General features: G+C 36.8%; 1 non-coding gene across 1 annotated transcript; it reads right to left on the bottom strand.

Moving 5' to 3' along the window:
- Positions 1-14961: 14961 nt before the first annotated feature.
- On the bottom strand, positions 14962-15068 carry LOC114407895. Its single transcript, XR_003665707.1, has one exon. It is a non-coding gene; the product is annotated as a small nucleolar RNA R71 (small nucleolar RNA).
- Between the last annotated feature and the right edge of the window lie 3561 nt (positions 15069-18629).

Raw genomic sequence — 18629 nt, 5'->3', positions numbered from 1 at the left:
TTGACTTTTTCAAATGGGTTTTAAGTTTTTCTAAAAGTTATAACTCTTCTTAATGGTCTTCTTGATCAGACATGAAGAGTCTATAAAAGCAAGGCTTTGTTTTGTATTTTGAATCAATCATTTTTCCAATCTTTCTAACAAACTCATTCAATCTTTTACAAGCCTTGAATCTCTTGAAATCTCTTTGAACTTCTTCTTCTTTGTACCAAAAGCTTTCTGAAGTTTTCTGGTTTTCCAAACCTTGAAAACTTGTGCTATTCATCCTTTTCATTCTCTTCTCCCTTTGCCAAAAAGAATTCGCCAAGGACTAATCGCCTGAATTCTTTTTGTGTCTCTCTTCTCTCTTTTCCAAAAGAAGGAATGACTAACTGCCTGAATTCTTTTGTGTCTCCCTTCTCCCTTGTCAAAGAATTCAAAACGACATAGTCTGAGAATTCTTTTGATTCTTCCCATTCCCTAATACAAAAGCGTTCAAAGGTTTAACCGCCTGAGAATTCTTTTGTATCCCCATTCACAAAGTATCGAAGGTGTAACAGCCTGAGATATTTGTCTTAACACATTGGAGGGTACATCCTTTGTGGTACAAGTAGAGGGTACATCTACTTGGGTTTGACTGAGAATAAGAGAGGGTACATCTCTTGTGGATCAGTTCTAGTGGAGGGTACATCCACTAGGTTCAAAGAGAACAAGGGAGGGTACATCCCTTGTGGATCTTTGCTTGTAAAAGGTTTTTTACAAGGTTGAAAGAAATTTCAAGGACCACAGGTCGCTTGGGGACTGGAGGTAGGCACGGGTTTATGCTGAACCAGTATAAAAATCCTTGTGTGTTTGTTTCCTTCTTCCCTACTCTTTTACTTTCCGCTGTGCATTTAATTTCCGCTTTTACTTTCTGTTAAGTTTCTCTTCTACTCCTCTTTCTCTTAACAATTTAGTAAAAGCCTTAAAAGAGTAATTTTTAATTGGTAAAGTTCTAGGAATAATTAATTCAACCCCCCCTTCTTAATTATTCTGAGGCCACTCGACCCAACAGATGGTGCCTCCTCTCACCTCTTCTGCTTTGTCTTCCGCTGCATCTCCATGGTGGAAAATCACCATTAAAGGACCTCATTGAAGCTCAAAGATCCACCTTCATAGAAGCCCCACAAGCAAGCTTCCATCAAGTGGTAATTAGAGCACAAGAGCTTCAAGTAGGTGCTCCTTAAACCTCCATTAATTTTTTGCTTTACCTTCTCTTCCATTGTTATTTCTTCATTTTTTCTCCATGTATCTCCTCACATGTGTTTTGCTAAATGTTGTTAACATGATTCTTTAGAGTTTCCTCCGATTAAACTTGCTATAGAAGCTAGATTTGATTTTCTATGGTTCAAATTTCTTGTTCATGTTCTTGAACCATGAATTATGTTGTGTTTTGGTTCCTTTGAGTTTTGTATTGTTATTTTTTGTGGCTGAAACCTAAACCATAAAATTCTTACAAAATATTAAAGTAGAAGAAAACCTCAAAAATCTAGAGTGACTTGTTCACCTATTGTAGTTTTTTCATAGAAGTCATGTCTAGTCATGAAACTTGTCACATAAGATTTCTTATGCTGTGCTGAATTTTATTTTTCTTGTTTCTTTGTCTAACTCATTTGTTCATGAGTGTATGAAATTCTCTTAGCCTATTATTTGATTTGAGTAAAATCTTTCATGTTAATTAGTCCTTAACATGTTCATGCAAAATTCTTAGAGAGTCTTTGATTGTGAACCTTTTCTTGAACTTTTAGGTTTCCATATGATTGTGTCTATTGTGAATTTGAGTTTTGGTGATTGAATTGCTGGCTGAAATGTTGATCCTAAGTGAATATTGAACTTCTAAAACTGTGGTAAACAATCCTAGTGAGTTCAACATACATAGGAAGGTTGAAAGTAACCCCAATGCAATCAATATTCCATGCTTAAAAAAAATTGCTGGTGCTGGCAGCTTGGACATACAAAGTTGTAAAAATTACTGAGAATTGGTTACTTTTAATTTTGAGCTGATATTTTTAATTAATTTGATAGACATCTGGAAAAAAGTTATAAAAAAAGAACCAAGTGATTTGGATAAAAGGAAAAAATACTAAATATCACACAAGTTGGCAGAAAAATCAGTATCCACGAAAAAAAAAGTAAAAGGGAAGTGTGCTTGTTGTTTTGGCTCAAAATTTATTCTATAATTGGTGCCTATGTTATACCAATCTTAGTTCCGAAATTTCAATTGAAAATTACTGTGAAAAAAAGTTCCAAAGCTAGAGGTTTGTTGAGTGTTTTTTTTATAGTTTTTTTACTCTACTCTAGAGCCATTCTAAGTTTCTCTTTGAGTCCTAGCTTGCTTCTATGTCCTTTTCATTGCTTTAATTGTTGAGTAATCCTTGAAAAATTGTCTTGTTAAAACTCCATTGGTTTAGCTTTCATTTCATTTTTTTTTGTCTTTGATTATTGCTTGTCTCTTTGTTTCCTTGTTTGTGGGTTGCCATATAGGGAATTGGAAGGAGGATTGGTGCCATCCCTTGAAGAATTTGAGTCAAGAAGAAAGGGGACAACCACCTTAAGAGCTATTGGACTAAGAAGCACTCCAAATTGAGTGAATCACCAAAGAGAGAACAACCACCAAAATTGAGGACCGTTTTGTAATTTTGTAATTTGCAATTTACTTACCTTCATTGCTTTCAAGTTTTGTAACAAAAGGCCTTTCATTGTAAGTGTGTTGGGAGCCTCCAATAGGTTACCAAACTTCCATTTGTGTGTAATAATTTTGGGCAATTTTTCCTTAGGATAGTGAGTGTTTTGTTGGGAACCTTGAATGTGGTCATCCAAACACTCTTAGGATTCTCCTAGTTTACATTTCTTACTTACTTTCATAGCTTATTTCCTTTACCTTCCATTGTCAAACCGCCTAGATAGCTTTCCTTTTACCAATTAGTTTTTTACCTTATCTTTCACACCTCTTTTAGTGTTTATTTTGGCTAGTTTCAACCATAGTTTCTTTTACCTTTTGTTTACAAACCTTCTACAAGAAAGAACCACAACTTAGGAACCAACATGAGTTATCATTCATCTAGTGTTAATGGCAAGGATACTAGTCATAAAGACCCTTTATCTAGAATCTTAGATGAGTTGAGTTCCCTCAAGTTATGGAAAGAAAAACAAGAGAGAAAAGAAAAAGGAAAAAAAAGAGTGGAAGAAATAAGTCAAGATGAAAGAAAGAAAATAAGAGAGGAAGAAAGAAGAAAAATAATGAAAGAAATGAAAGTAGAAAAACATGCCTCCTATAGTAGTCATAATTCTTGCAAGAGCCTAAGTGAAGAACTTCGTGACTATTATGAAGGAAGGCATAGGTCACATCTTAGACCTCACTCCCATAGAAGAGAAAAGGAAAGAAAGCCTCAAGAGGCTAACATTAACCTCCCATACTTCCATGGGAAGGACAATGTAGAGGCTAACTTAGTTTGGGAAATAAGGGTAGAGCAACAACTTAAAAAGAAGTCTATATCAAAATCTTATGGTTCTCACTCTTATCCAAAGAAAGACCAAGGTCAAGGCATCTTAGGGGTGATACCTTCTAAGCCCAAAGATGATAAGGGGAAGACAATAGAAAAGCAAGCCCCTAAGGCTAGTACGCAAGAGAAAACTAGCTCTATAAAGTGCTTTAAATGTCTTGGAAGAGGACACATTACTTCTCAATGCCCCACCACAAAATCCATGAGTATGAGGGGCCGAGACATTTATAGTAGCCAAGATAAGGCTACTACTTCACCTTCCTCTATTGAAAGTGAAAAAGCAAAAGGGGAAAAATCTAGTGAAGAAATCTACCCCCAAGAAGAAGGACAACAATTAGTGGTTAAAGAGAAGCGTAAGGAGGTAAGTGTCTCCTCCAAGAGGTTAGCTAAGAAGGAAACTCATTTTACAATAAAGACAAACATTAAAGAAACTTTCCCTCTTAGACAACCTCCACATTTTCTCTTTTGTAAAAAGACACTTGCTAGCATTGCCACACCTCTTGGGCTTGAGTTTATTCCTCAAGTAAAGAAGTTGTTGGATGAGGGTTTGGTTCACAAGAGCTTAAATCCTTGTGCTTTGTTGGTGCCCAAAATAGGTATCATTAGGCACCAAGTCCGTAAAATAGGTGGTATGATGAATGTTTTGAGTGGTGCATCCCTCTTTTGTAAAATCACTCGTGCACCTAACATCTTCATGGTGTGTGTACATAGGGACCCATTGGGTAGGTTTGTTCTTATTTTTAGTTTCAATACAAACTTAGGTACTCATATGGGACACCTTAGGTTTGTTATACTTTTTGGTAGGAATAATCAATATGAAAATACAGAAAAAGGTATGTTTTATTGCGTTACTTTTCTTAATTTTTCAAATAGTGATCATGGGGTTCCCATGAACCCTAAGAGAATAAAGGTCATTCCTGAGTGGCCCACTCCACCAAGTATAAGAAAAATTTGGGGCTTCCATGACTTAACAAACTTTTACAAAAGGTTTGTCCCATATTTTTCTATACTTGTAGCACCACTTATTGAGTTGGTGAGAAACCATGTTCCTTCATGGGAAGATGCCCAGGAAATGGGTTTTCAGACCTTACCTTACTTCAACATACCAAACACCACTAATACATATGTTTTTGTTCTTTTTACAGGTGTTTAGGGAAGGAGCCCAGAGTATGAAGAACCTCAAGATTTGAGGTCAAATCCTTTCCAAGGTGGAGGGAATGATGCAATCCTACCCCGCAAGTGCATTGGATAGAAGACTCCAAGTAGATTGGGCCAGAGATCCAAGGGAAGGCCCTAGGGTTCTCATGAGCCTTAGGAAAGATTTTGAGCCCATGGGCTAAGTATGAGCCCGCATATCTTTGTAAATATTAGAATAGGTTTTTCCTTCGTTTGGGCCTTGTATTTTGGCCATTCTAGTAGTATAGGATTTTAGTCTTGTATTTCGAGGCATTTTGAGTAGTCTTTATAGTAGGGATTTTTTTGGTATTTTCATGTATTTTGTCATGGGGGTGAGCTTAGCTATTATAGGGGGTGTGTAGCTAAGTTCTAGCTTCTCATCTCAAGGAGGTGAGCTTAGCTATTAGAGAGGTATGTGTAGCTAAGCTCTAGCTTCTTTAGGAATCTTCTCAAGGAAGCTTCTCAAGGAGGTGAGCTTAGTTTTTAGATGGGTGTGTGTAGCTAAGCTCTTTCTTCTCAAGGAAATTTTCTCAAAGAAGCTTCTCAAGGAAGTTTTCTCAAGAAAGCTTCTCAAGGAAGCTACCTAGTCTATAAATAGAAGCATGTGTAACACTTGTTGTAACTTTGATGAATGAGAGTCTTGTAAGACACAACTCAAAGTTCAACTTCTCTCCCTTTTTCTTCCTTCAATTTCATTCTCCCCCCTCTCTCTTTCTCTGCCTCTTTCTTTTCCTCCATTGAAGCATCCTCTCTAAGCTTCTTATCCAAGGCTCATCTTGGTGGTGAAGCTCTTTCTTCCATGGCTTATTCCCTAGTGGATGGCGCCTCCTCTCACCTCTTTTCCTCTGTCTTCCGCTGCATCTCCATGATGGAAAATCACCATTAAAGGACCTCATTGAAGCTCCAAGATCCAGCCTCCATAGAAGCCCCACAAGCAAGCTTCAATCATTTTGCTAGGGTCATGACTACTGTAGGAGACATGTTTTTCTTTTCTTAATTCTTTTAATATTTTCCTTCTTTCTTCTTCCCTTATTTGTTCCCTCTCACCTTGATTTATTCCTACCCTCTCTTTTCCTTTTTCTTTTCTTTCTAGTTTTCCTTTCCATAACTTGAGGGAACTCAACTCATCTAAGATTCTAGAGAGAGAAGGTCCTTATGACTAGTACCCTCACCATTAACACTAGATGAAAGATGACTCCTATTGGTTCCTAAGTTGTGGTTCTTTCTTGCTGGGGTTTTGCAAAAGGTAAAAGCTAGGGTTTAAAAGAACTCAAGATAAGCGTGATAATCAAGAAGAAAGTATTATGTAATAACAAGATAAACTAGGCGTGACTATTAAATAAAATATGCTATACAAGTAATCAAGAAATTAAAGTGCAAGAAATGTAAACTAGGCGAATCCTAAGACTGTTTGGATGACCTTATTTAAGGTTCCCAACAAAACATTCACTATCCTAAGGGAAAATTGCCAAAAATTATTACACACAAATGGAAGTAGGGTGACCTATTGGAGGCTCCCAACTTACTTCCAATGAAAGGCCTTTTTGTTACAAAATTTGAAAGCAAAGCAAATTGCCAATTACAAAATTACAAAAAAAAGTCCTCAATTTTGGTGGCTATTCTCTCTTTGGTGTTTCACTCAATTTGGATTGCTTCTTATTCCAATAATCCTTAAGGTGGTTGGCCCCTTGCTTCTTGACTCAAATTCTTCAAGGGATGACACCAATTCTCCTTTCCAATTCCCTATATGGAAACTCACAAACAAGGAAACAAAGAGACAAGCAATAACCAAAAACCAAAAAATGAAATGAAAGTTAATCCAATAGTGTTTTAACAAGACAAATTTTTAAGGATCATTCAACAATTAAAGCAATAAAAAGAACACAAAAGCAAGCTGGGACTCCAAGAGAAACCTAGAATGGCTCTAGAGTAGAGTAAAAAGGACAAAAAAAATAAGACTCAAGAAACCTCTAGTTTTGGCACTTGTTTTCACACTAATTTTCAATTGAAATTTCAGAACTAAGATTGGTATAAAATAGCCACAAATTATAGAACATATTTCGAGCCAAAACAACAAGCACACTTCCCTTTAACTTTTTTTTTCCTGGACACTGATTTTTCCTGCCAACTTGTGTTATTTTTCTTATTTTTTAGTTTTATCCAAATAACTTGGTTCTTTTTTTCTAATTTTGGTCCAGATGTCCAAAAATTTCAGTAAACATTTCAGCTCAAAATTTGCAGTGACTAATTCCCAGTAATTTTTACAAGTTCGTATGTTCAAGTTTCTAGCACCAGCGATTTCAACCTAGAAATCAAGAGTAGTGTTTATGTTGCTTAAGGCCTTGATAATTACAATTTGTGTTTGCTTATGCTCATATTTCTTGAATAGCATAATTCAAGATAGCTTAAGTCTTATTTTGATTCACAAATCCAACCACAACTCAGCACCACAACTCAATTTCTTCATAGGCATCATATAGGAAACTTAGAAAACAAAACAAAGTTCAACAAGACTACTTCTAGGAATTGGTTTAGAACATGTTATGAACTAAATAACATGCATGAATTAGACTCAAAATTCAAAAGATAGGCTAAGAATGAAAAGAATACATGAACAAATGCATCTAGAATTCAATCAACAAAATCAAAATTCAACACAAACTTAGAACATAATGTGACAATTATTATGACTAAACATGACTCTAAGACAACATGGATTAAGTGATTTACACTAAGATTTTTGTGTTTTTTTTTCTAATCAATATTTTGGAAGAAAATTTAGATCTAAAGGTTCAGCACAAGAAGATTATGACTGAAAAATGATAGAACCTAAAATCAACACAAAAACATGATTCAAGAGTAGATCTATAAAATTTGAACCATAAAAATGCAAGAACAAGTGTAGATCTAAGATTTAATCGGTTCATTATTTTGAATCTACTCTAAACAGAACCAAACCACAAGACAATGGAGGATATACATGAAGAATAAGGAATTAAGGTGAATTGACCGAACAAAAAGATAGAGGAATCAAAAGAAGATCACCTAGATGAAGATGCTCTAATACCACATGATGTAGCTCCATGTGGAGATTGTAGGTCTTGGATCTTCATCAATGGATTCCTTTGCTTCTTGAAGATCATGGCAGCGGAATGGAGAAGGAAGAAAGATGATTGGAGATGCCACTTCAAGGAGAAGCTTACCACCATAGGAAGCCATGGATAAGAGCTTGAAGGTAAGAGATGAGTGGAGGGAGAGGGAGAGAAGGGGCACAAAATTTTGTGCCTCAAATGAGGTCTGAACTTTGAAGTGTAATTCTCAAATGATCAAAGTTGAACAATGCACACACATGGCCTCTATTTATAGCCTAAGTGTCACACAAAATTCGAGGGAAATTTGAATTTCTATTCAAATTTCACTTGAATTTGAAATTGAATTTGTGGAGCCAAATTGTGGAGCCAAAATTTCACTAATTATGATTAGTGAATTTTAGCTATATTTCAGCCCACTAATCCAAGATCATGTCCAAGATTCTCCACTAAGTGTGCTTAGGTATCATGAGGCATGTAAAGCATGAAGGACATGCACAAACTATATGATGTGGCAATGAGGTGTAACAAGCAAATGCTCACCTCCCCCTCTAACATTTAATTGGATTGGGCTTCTCCCAATTCAATTAAATTTATTTCCCAACACACATATCAAATATTCACTTAATGCATGTGAAATTATAAAACTACCCCTAATACAAAAACTAGTCTAGGTGCCCTAAAATACAAGAAGGGCTAAAAAATCCTACATTTCTAAGGTATCCTACCTACATTATGGAGCCCTAAATAGAAGGCCCAAAAATAATGAAACCTTAATCTAATATGTACAAAGATAAGTGGGCTCATACTTAGCTCATGGGCCCGAAATCTACCATAAGGCTCATGAGAACCCTAGGGCCTTCTCTTGCATCTCTGGCCCAATCTTCTTGGAGTCTTCTATCCAATGCCCTTGGGGGGTAGGATTGCATCATATCTATTATACCTCCAATCAATACATCAACATCACAACCCCACCACATCCATCGTGTCCTTTGTGTGAAAAAAATCAAGCTCAATTTTGTTAAGGACCTTAGGGGTAAGGTCCAAGGGAATCCATCAACAATGATAGGATGGGTCTTTTTAAGCTCAAATAGAGTGCTTTTAAGAGTATATAGTTTTAATGTTATCCTTTTAATATTAAATTTTATTTTATATTTTGTAAGATATTAGATTATGCCACTTGTATAGTTTATATTTTTTGTGAATCCATATTTAATAAGGTATGCATTGTGTAAGGAATTATCAATGAAATATGGATTTTATCTTATTTTCCTTTGTCTCTTTAGCTTTAGTAGTAGTCTTTTAGGTTAATTTGTAATAGATAGAATTTTTTTTTCTATCACTATGTTGAGGAAGTTTCTATCCATACACTCTCACTCTCAAGAGAACAAGTAACTAACTTAATGATAGGATGTAAATAAATGATGTTTTGGCTGGTAGTCTTGTAACTTAATTTTAGAATTATTAGTTTTAGAAGATTCAACTTTATGTTAGGCAATATAACCGAGTAACTTAAGTTGCTCTTATTAGGTATTATTTTGTTTGTGGGTAATTTTTTCCTTGAGCATGGGAGGATTGAAGCTATACAAAAATTAAAATAGAGAAGGAGATTAAGAAAAAAGTTTCAATGAAAACTTGATGCATTACTAAGCAAGAACTACCCAAAATCAACATCACTCCACCATACAGGTTAGGTGTTTTGAAATAGATGGACTTGATATTTCTAGGCAATAACATATATTTATTTTGTTAGGGATAAAATGAATCTTATGTTTGATAACAAGATTGCATTATCATGCAATATGGTTACTTAATTCACATGACCTCTATTTATACCCTAAGTGTCACACAAAATTGGAGGGAAATTTGAATTTCTATTCAAATTTCACTTGGATTTGAAATTGAATTTGTGGAGCCAAATTTTGGAGCAAAAATTTCACTAATTATGATTAGTGAATTTTAGTTATGGTTCAGCCCACCAATCCAAGATCAAGTCCAAGATTCTCTACTAAGTGTGCTTAGGTGTCATGAGGCATGTAAAGCAAATGGAGTGTAGCAAGCAAATGCTCACCTCCCCCTCTAAAATTTAATTGGATTGGGCTTCTCCCAATTAAATTAAATTTATTTTCCAACACACATCAAATATTCACTCAATGCATGTGAAATTACAAAACTACCCCTAATACAAAAACTAGTCTAGGTGTCCTAAAATACAAGGGTTGAAAAATCCTACATTTCTAGGGTACCTTACCTATATTATGGAGCCCTAAATACAAGGCCAAAAAATAATGAAACCTTAATCTAATATGTACAAAGATATGTGGGCTTATACTTAGCCCATGGGCCCGAAATCTACCCTAAGGCTCATGAGAACCCTAGGGCCTTCTCTTGCATCTCTAGCCCAATCTTCTTGGAGTCTTCAATCCAATGCCCTTGTGGGGTAGGATTGCATCATTCCTCCCCCTTGAAAAGGATTTGAGCTCAAATCCCGAGGTTCTTGAAACTCTGGACTTTTTTCCTCAACACTTGTAAAAAGAACAAAAACATATGTATTAGTGGTGTTTGGTATGTTGAAGTAAGGTATGGTCTGAAAACCCATTTCCTGGGCATCTTCCCATGAAGGAACATGGTTTCTCACCAACTCAATGAGTGGTGCTACAAATATAGAAAAATAGGGGACAAACCTTTTGTAAAAGTTTGTTAAGTGATGGAAGCCCCAAATTTTTCTTATACTTGGTGGAGTAGGCCACTCAGGAATGACCTTTATTCTCTTAAGGTTCATGGGAACCCCTTGATCACTATTTAAAAAGTTAAGAAAAGTAATGCAATAAAACATACCTTTTTCTGTATTTTCATGTTGATTATTCCTACCAAAAAATATGGCAAACCTAAGGTGTCCCATATGAGTACCTAAGTTTGTATTGAAACTAAAATTAAGAACAAACCTACCTAATGAGTCCATATGTACACAAATCATGAAGATGTTGAGTGCACGAGTGATTTTACAAAAGAGGATTGCACCAATCAAAACATTCATCATACCACCTATTTTAGGGATTTGGTGTCTAATAATACCTATTTTGGGCACCAACAAAGCACAAGGATTTAAGCTCTTGCGAACCAAACCCGCATCCAACAACTCCTTTACTTGAGGAATAAACTCAAGCCCAAGAGGTGTGGCAATGCTAACAAGTGTCTTTTTAAAAAGGAGAAAAATGTGGGGGTTGTCTAAGAGGGGAAATTTCTTTAATATTTGTCTTTATTTCAAAATGTCTTTCCTTCTTAGCTAAGCTCTTGGAGGAGACACTTACCTCTTTACACTTCTCCTTAAACATTAAAGGTTGTCCTTCTTCTTGGGGGTAGATTTCTTCACTAGATTCTTCCCCTTTTGCTTCTTCACTTTCACTAGAGGAAGGTGAAGTAGTAGCTTTATATTGGCTACTATAAATGTCTTGGCTCCTCATAATCATGGTTTTCTTGGTGAGGCATTGAGAAGTAATGTGTCTTGTTCCAAGACATTTAAAGCACTTTATAGAGCTAGTCTTTTCTTGCATACTGGCCTTAGGGGGTTGCTTTTCTATTGTCTTCCCCTTATCATCTTTGGGCTTAGAAGGTGCTGCTCTTAAGATGCCTAGACCTTGGTATTTCTTTGGATAAGAATGAGAGCCATAAGATTTTAAAGTAGACTTTCTTTTAAGTTTTTGCTCTACCCTTATTTCCCAATCTAAGTAAGCTTCTACATTTTCCTTCCTATTGAAGTATGGGAGGTTAATGTTATCCTCTTGAGGCTTTCTTTCATTTTCTCTCCTATGGGAGTGAGATTTAAGATGTGACCTATGCCTTCCTTCATAATAGTCACGAAGTTCTTCACTTAGGCTCTTGCAAGAGTTATGACTACTATAGGAGGCATGTTTTTTTTCATTTCTTTCATTATTTTTCTTCTTTCTTCCTCTCTTATTTTCTCTCTTTCATCTTGACTTATTTCTTCCAATCTTTTTTTTCCTTTTTCTTTTCTCTCTTGTTTTTCTTTCCACAACTTAAGGGATCTCAACTCATCTAATATCTTACACAAGGGGTCCTTAGGAGTAGAACCCTCACCATTGACACTAGATGAAGAATGAAGACTCATGTTTGTTCCTAAGTTGTGGTTCTTTCTTGTTGGGGGTTTGAAAACAAAAGGTAAAAGAAACTATGGTTGAAACTAGCAAAAATAAACACTAAAAGAGGTGTGAAAGATAAGCTAAAAACTAATTGGTAAATGGCAAGCTATCTAGGCGGTTTGACAATGGAGGGTAAAGGAAATAAGCTATGAAAATAAGCAAGAAATTAAAGTGCAAGAAATGCAAACTAGGCGGATCCTAAGAGTGTTTGGATGACCTCATTTAAGGTTCCCAACAAAACACTCATTATCCTAAGGAAAATTGCCTAAAATTATTACACAAAAATGAAAGTAGGGCTACCTATTGGAGGCTCCCAACTTACTTCCAATGAAAGGCCTTTTTGTTACAAAATTTGAAAGCAAAGCAAATTTCCAATTACAAAATTACAAAAAAAAATTCCTCAACTGTGCTGGCTATTCTCTCTTTGGTGTTTCACTCAATTTGGAGTGCTTCTTAGTCCAATAGCTCTTAAGGTGGTTGACCCCTTGCTTCTTGACTCAAATTCTTCAAGGTATGGCACTAATCCTCCTTTCCAATTCCCTATATGGCAACTCACAACCAAGGAAACAAAGAGACAAGCAATAACCAAAAACAAAAAAAAAATGAAATGAAAGCTAAACCAATAGAGTTTTAACAAGAAAAATTTTCAAGGATTATTCAACAATTAAAGCAATGAAAAGCAGCGCTTACCTTAGTTAATTTCTAATTAGGAGATTGCAATTTTATTTTATGTAGTTCAATGTTTATTTCGTTTTGGGCCAGAATAATGTAATAGGGCCCAGTGACTTTGAGTGACTCTTTTAAATAGCAACCTTGGGATTCGTGCAAGGCTATTCTGTTAGACTATTATTCAGAGCATATGGTTTATGGTTTTGACGTTTTTCTGTCCTAATGCTACTGTTCACGTAATGCAATTTTCTATTTTCTGCTTCTAATTACAATTTCGTTCTTGTTTCTTCCTTTGCTTTTATTTACGTTTCTGCTTCATTTATGTTTCTGCTTTTAGTTTCATTTACGTTTTCTACTTTCATTGAATCTATGGAAGGCTAAGTTTTCTGGTGTTGTTTTCTTCTGAGGACGAAGCTCAACTCTCTTCGAGGTTCTGTTTAAAATGTAGCTTTCTGGCAGTTTTCCCTTCACCAATTAACCCACATTCGTTAATATTAATTTGTGCACGCTTCGTGTTTGATTAATTGCCTCTGAGCCTAACTTGCGTTCATGCTTAATGGACGAAGGGTTAATTGGTGTATGTGTTGCCTAATCACGTATTGACAACCCTAAGTTGGTTTTCGCTTAGTAAATTAAAATAGGGTTGGATTTAGTGGTTAACTGTAATGGACGAATTCTCCATAACCTAGGATAAGAGAGTTGCTTCTGAATCAGAGGAAACAACCCGTTTTCAATACTATTAATTTCGTATTCTAGTTTGCTTGTTCCTTATTTCACAAAACAAACAACCCCCCCAATCGTTACTGTTACTGCAAGTATATTATGAACATTTGGTTTATCATTGCTCGTTAGGAAACAACCTAGGATCACTTCCTAGTTACTGCATTTTCATGTTTATTTGATTCGGGCACGACCTTGATCAAATTTGGCGTCGTTGCCGGGGAGCAGTGTCCAATGGTTCATAATAGCTAGTGTTGTGTTAGTGTTTAATTCTTTCGTGTTTTATGTTTAATTGTTAGTGTTGTGTAAGTGTATGTGTTAGTGTTGTTTAGTGTCTTGGTATTTTGTTTAGTGTGTGCTCTGTTTTAGTTTTTATATTAAGCGCTTCCCCTATTTCAGTTTTGGGACAGATTTAGCGACCACTTTCGCTTGCGGCAAAACAGAGTAGTAGTGGAAATCATGTAGCAACGAATTTTAGCGACCACCCTTGCTGAATTATTTTGGATTTTTTGTTTTAGTAGCTAGAGTTGTTATTTTTGGCTGAATTTTTTTTGTGGTAACTTCTTTTAATCTATATTTTGAGGGAAAAATAGCTAGAGCCTTTAGTTTCGTCAGATTTGAAAGTTCCAAAAAAGTAACAAATTTTATTTTTGTCAAAACTCAAACGACCATAACTTTTGCTCCGGTTATCAGAATCGCAATTATTATATATGTATTTGGGGTAGAAAGAAATTTCCTACACCGTGGCAGCTGGCCTATGGCCGGACGGCTAAGGTCTCCATCGTCCAAAAAAAGTGATTTTGTCAAATGTTTTTTATTTTTCAAGTTTTATTCACTTATTTTTCTTAACCTACCATTTTTAGCTTCCATAGTTAGACTTCGAATTTTTGTTTGAAATTTTATGTGCTATCTTCTCATAATTTTATAATGTTGCTCACAAAATTTCAAGTCATTTGGATATCATTTGAGGGTAGCTGTAGTTCAAACCTACACCTTTATTTACATGAGAAGGCAACTAGTTGTGCATGTTGAATGTAGTGTATGACTAGAGGCAATCCATATGACTTACAACCCTTTAATCCTGAGATAGATAGGACATTTCATAGATTAGTAAGGCATCATTTTGTACCTTTTGATCATCCTAAGCATTCCATTACTAGTGAGTCTGTGCATTCTGTTATTGGTGATTTTGAACATCCTGATTTTGAGCATTATAATTTTGAGCATTCTGATTTTGAACATTCTGAGAACATGGCACAACCTCCACCCCATGAGAGGACCCTAAGGGAAATGGCTGCACTTGATTTCACCTACGAAAGCTTGTGCATCCAATACCCTGATGAGGATGTCCCATATGTTCTTAAAACTGGACTGATCCATTTGTTTCCAAAGTTTCATGGCCTTGCAGGTGAAGACCCGCACAAACATCTGAAAGAATTTCATATTGTCTGCTCCACCATGAAACCCCCAGATGTCCAAGAGGATCACATATTTTTGAAGGCTTTTCCTCATTCTTTAGAGGGAGTGGCAAAGGACTGGCTGCATTACCTTGCTCCAAGGTCCATCACGAGCTGGGATGACCTCAAGAGAGTATTCTTAGAAAAAATTTTCCCTGCTTCCAGGACCACGGCCATCAGAAAAGATATTTCAGGTATTAGACAACCCAGTGGAGAGAGCCTGTATGAATACTGGGAGAGATTTAAAAAACTATGTGCTAGTTGCCCTCACTATCAAATTTCGGAGCAGCTTCTTCTCCAATATTTTTATGAAGGACTCAGTAACATGGACAGAAGTATGATAGATGCTGCCAGTGGTGGAGCCCTTGGAGACATGACCCCTACTGAAGCCAGAAATTTAATTGAGAAGATGGCTTCCAACTCCCAACAGTTTAGTGCTAGAAATGATGCTATAGTCATTAGAGGAGTGCATAAAGTAGCCACGAATTCATCTTCAGTAGCTGAAACCAAGAAGCTTGAAGGTAAACTAGATGCTTAGTTAACCTGGTAACCCAGCTAGCCTTGAATCAGAAATCTGTACCTGTCGCAAAAGTCTGTGGTTTATGCTCCTCTGCCGACCACCACACAGATCTTTTCCCTTCCATGCAGCAACCTGGAGCAATTGAGCAGCTTGAAGCTTATGCTACAAACATTTACAACAAACCTCCTCAACCTCAGCAGCAAAATCAACCACAGCAGAACAATTATGACCTCTCCAGCAACAGATACAATCCCGGATGGAGGAATCATCCTAATCTCAGATGGTCTAGCCCTCAACAACAACAACAGCAGCCTGCTCCTTCCTTCCAAAATGATGTTGGCCTAAGCAGGCCATACATTCCTCCACCAATCCAACAACAGCAACAGCCCCAGAAACAACAAACAGTTGAGGCTCCTCCGCAACCTTCCCTCGAAGAACTTGTGAGGCAAATGACTATGCAGAACATGTAGTTTCAACAAGAGAACAGAGCCTCCATTCAGAGCTTAACTCGCCAGATGGGACAATTGGCTACACAGTTAAATCAACAACAGTCCCAGAATTCTGACAAGTTGCCTTCTCAATTTGTCCTGAATCCCAAAAATGTGAGTGTCATTTCATTGAGGTCAGGAAAGCAGTGTCAAGGACCTCAACCTGTAGCACCTTCCTCATTCGCCAATGCAGTTGCCCAACTTCACTCTACTTCAGAAAAAGATGATGACAAAAATTTAAAGAGTAAGTTACCTAACAATTTCTGTGCAGGTGAATCTTCCGATGGTAATTCTGATTTGCAGAAGCAACATATCCCTCTTCCATTCCATCCAAGAGCAGTTCCCAACAAAATAATGGAAGAGGCAGAGAAAGAGATCTTGGAAACATTTAGAAAAGTAGAGGTAAACATACCTTTGCTGGATCCAATAAAGCAAATTCCAAGATATGCTAAATTCTTGAAGGAGCTGTGCACTAATAAGCGGAAGCTTAAGGGAAGTGAACGAATTAGCATGGGCAGAAATTTCTCCGCATTGATTGGTAAATCTGCTCCCCAAATCCCAGAAAAATGTAAAGATCCAGGTACATTCAGCATACCTTGTATTATAGGGAATAGTAAGTTTGACAATGCCATGCTAGATTTAGGAGCTTCTATTAGTGTTATGCCTATGTCTATTTTTAATTCTCTATCTCTAGGTCCCTTGCAGTCAACTGATGTGGTAATTCATTTAGCTAATAGAAGTGTTGCCTATCCTGCTGGTTTCATAGAGGATGTCTTAGTTAGAGTTGGTGAACTGATCTTCCTTGTTGATTTTTATATTTTAAATATGGAGGAGGGATTTTCTCAAGGATCAGTTCCCATCATTCTAGGCAGACCATTTATGAAAACTGCTAGAACTAAGATAGATGTATATGCAGGCACACTATCTATGGAGTTTGGTGATATAACTGTTCATTTTAATATTCTGGATGCTATGAAACACCCATCTGAAAGATCTTTTTGTATTTCGTGCTGAAATAATTGACCATGTTGTTGATGAATACATGACTGATCTTTATTCTAATCTGCATGCCTCTCACTCTTCATGCATTGAGTCTGAAATTGTACTTGATCATATGTCTGAATCTGTACGTGATGCTGAGAGTGAATCTGAAATTGATATTGATTGCATGTCTGGTGATGTTTTACCTCTTGAGATTGATTTTATAGAGTCAGATAGAACTAACCATGTTTCAGAAAGTACACATACCTCTGATTTTCTTTATGAGGTACAGGCTGAGAAACCATCTCCTTCTACCACTATCCAGCCGGCCACACCAAAATTGAAGCCTCTGCCATCAAATTTAAAATATGCTTACTTGGATGACAGCAAAAGTTTTCCAGTAATTATATCCGCCTCCCTTGCTGATGAGCAAGAGGAGAAGTTGTTATATGTTCTCAAGATGCATAAGAAGGCTATAGGCTGGACCCTGGCGGACATTCCTGGTATTAGCCCATTCACATGTATGCATCGAATAAATTTAGAGGATGGAGCTAAACCAGTAAGACAACCACAGAGAAGACTCGACCTGATGATTCATGATGTAGTGAAGAAGGAGATAGCCAAGCTTTTGCAAGCTGGAATCATTTATCCTATCTCCGACAGCCAATGGGTGAGTCCCGTCAGGTAGTCCCGAAGAAAACCGGCCTCACCGTGATAAAAAAATGAGAAGGAGGAGCTAATTCCTACTCGGGTGCAGAACAGTTGGAGAGTCTGCATCGACTATAGGAGGCTAAACCAGGTTACCAAAAAGGACCATTTCCCACTGCCATTCATTGACCAGATGCTTGAACACCTGACAGGTAAATCTCACTACTGTTTCCTTGATGGTTTTCTGGTTATATGCAAATCACTATTGCACATGAGGATCAGGAAAAAACCACATTCACCTACCCCTTCGGCACTTTTGCCTATAGGAGGATGCCTTTCGGCCTGTGCAATGCCCCTGGTACCTTCCAACGGTGCATGATCAATATTTTTAGTGATTTTTTAGAAAATTGCATAGAGGTGTTTATGGATGATTTCATTGTATATGGATCCTCTTTTGATGTCTGTTTGGATAGTCTGGAAAAGGTTTTGAATAGATGCATTGAAACTAACCTTGTTCTAAATTTTGAAAAATGTCATTTTATGGTTAAGCAAGGTATAGTTTTAGGCCACATTATTTCCAATAAGGGCATTGAAGTAGATCCTGCAAAAATTTCTGTTATATCACAATTGCCTTACCCCTCTTGTGTACGAGAGGTGCGATCTTTTCTTGGTCATGTAGGATTCTACAGGCGCTTTATAAGAGATTTTAGCAAAGTAGCCCTTCCACTGTCCAACTTGTTGCAAAAGGAGGTGGAGTTTGACTTTAATGATAAATGCAGAGAGGCTTTTGATTGCCTCAAAAGAGCACTGACCACCACCCCCATCATCCAGGCACCCGACTGGACAACCCCTTTTGAGCTTATGTGTGATGCATCAAATTATGCATTGGGGGTTGTCCTTGCTCAGAAAATTGATAAATTGCCCAGGGTGATATATTATGCTTCTAGGACTTTAGATGCTGCCCAAGCGAATTATACTACTACTGAGAAAGAGCTACTAGCCATAGTTTTTGCTCTTGAAAAATTTCGATCTTATTTGCTTGGTACCCGCATTATTGTTTATACTGACCATGCAGCTTTAAAGTACTTGTTGAAGAAGGCTGATTCTAAGCCTAGGTTGATCCGATGGATGCTCTGGCTCCAAGAGTTTGACTTGGAGATCCGTGATAGGAGCGGAGCACAAAATTTAGTTGTTGATCATTTG

Source organism: Glycine soja, chromosome 3 (assembly GCF_004193775.1).
Source record: "Glycine soja cultivar W05 chromosome 3, ASM419377v2, whole genome shotgun sequence".
In the NCBI taxonomy this organism is placed as follows: Eukaryota; Viridiplantae; Streptophyta; class Magnoliopsida; order Fabales; family Fabaceae; genus Glycine; species Glycine soja.
Note: the sequence above shows the minus strand (reverse complement) of the source record. Positions and strands in the feature narration are given on the sequence as shown.